This window comes from Cebus imitator, unplaced genomic scaffold (genome assembly GCF_001604975.1).
Source record: "Cebus imitator isolate Cc_AM_T3 unplaced genomic scaffold, Cebus_imitator-1.0 Scaffold484, whole genome shotgun sequence".
Taxonomy (NCBI): Eukaryota; Metazoa; Chordata; class Mammalia; order Primates; family Cebidae; genus Cebus; species Cebus imitator.
Window position 1 is genome coordinate 133,591 of NW_016107799.1, and position 1,436 is coordinate 135,026.

The following is a 1,436-nucleotide window of genomic DNA, read 5'->3' on the forward strand; positions in this document are numbered from 1 at the left end:
GTAGTAAGTATGGGGGAAAATCTATTGATTTGGGGCTTTAAAACTAACTCGTTTGGGGAAAATATACTGATTATTTTGTGATAAGAGTTAAGAATTGTTTTGTAACTCAGGGAAAGTATCAATTTTCAATAATAAGTTATTATTTTAAATATTCCTTCTGGGCAAACTGTAATTAAAAAGTAGGGCAAAGCCAGGCACGATGGTTCACGCCTGTAATCCCAGCACTTTGGGAGGCCAAAAAGAGTGGATCACTTGAGCTCAGGAGTTTCAGACTAGACTGACCAACATGGTGAAACACCACCTCCACTAAAAATACAAAAATTAGCTGGGCGTGGTGGCATGTGCTTATAATCCCAGCTGCTCAGGAGGCTGAAAAAGAACTGCTTGAATCTGGGAGGCAAAGGTTGCAGTGAGCTGAAATTGCACCACTGCATTCCAGCCTGGGCCACAGAGGGAGACTTCATCTCCAAAAAAAAAAAGGCGGGGTAGGGGGGTAAAAGGCCAGGTGCAGTGGTTCAGGTGCAGTGGCTCATGCCTATAATCCCAGCACTTTGGGAGGCCAAGGCTAGAGGATTGCTTAAGCCCTGGAGTTCGAGGCCAGCCTGGATGACATGGCGAGACCCAATCTCTATAAAAATAAAAAAATTAAAAAGAAAAAAAATTAGGGGAAAGGGAGGTAACAATATATGCCTCTTTAAATCCTTTTTAGGAACAGGGAGGACTTTTAACGTAAAATAAAAGTTTTGGAAGATTGGCTATTAAAAAGTAAAAACTAATTTTTGATCGTCATCAAATTCCGCAGGTCTGTGTGATGCCTTGAGAAGTAGAATTCTACTGCTCAAAAGTGAGCACAAGAGTGGTTTCTGTTGAAAATAGGACTCTCAGAAGAAAAGAAGCATTATGTTGAAAGCCTTATTTGCCTGATGATTCTGAGATAAAGGGAGTAAGACAGATTTTGCATCAAAATAAATTGCTATCGAAATTTATTTTACTTTAAGCTGCTGAGTTCAAACATTATTACCTTCTCAGTGGAAGTTAAGTTCCACTGGGAGCAGTCTAGCATCCTGCTAGGCATAGTAAGGACCCTGGCCCAGAGCAGGTCTTCCTGGATTTCAGTGCTCATGCACATCACCTGGGATTTTACTGAAATGCAGATTCTAGTTCAGAAGGCTTGGGGTGGGGCCTAAGACTCTGCACGTCTCACCAGCACCCAGGTGAAGCCAACCCTAGTTCAGGGACCACAGCTTACATCGTGACTGGTGGTCTTCAGGGACTAACTGTAGGGCAGGCAGCTCCCAGTGAGGGTCACTTCCTAATTCAGCCCTTTGGGATTAGAGGCTCACAATTCTTCCAAAGCCTATGTTGTTAGGAAGTTGTTAATCCAGGCAGATCAGTGCCACAGGGAAGACAGAATCCAGAAATGAGCTGAAGTTTAG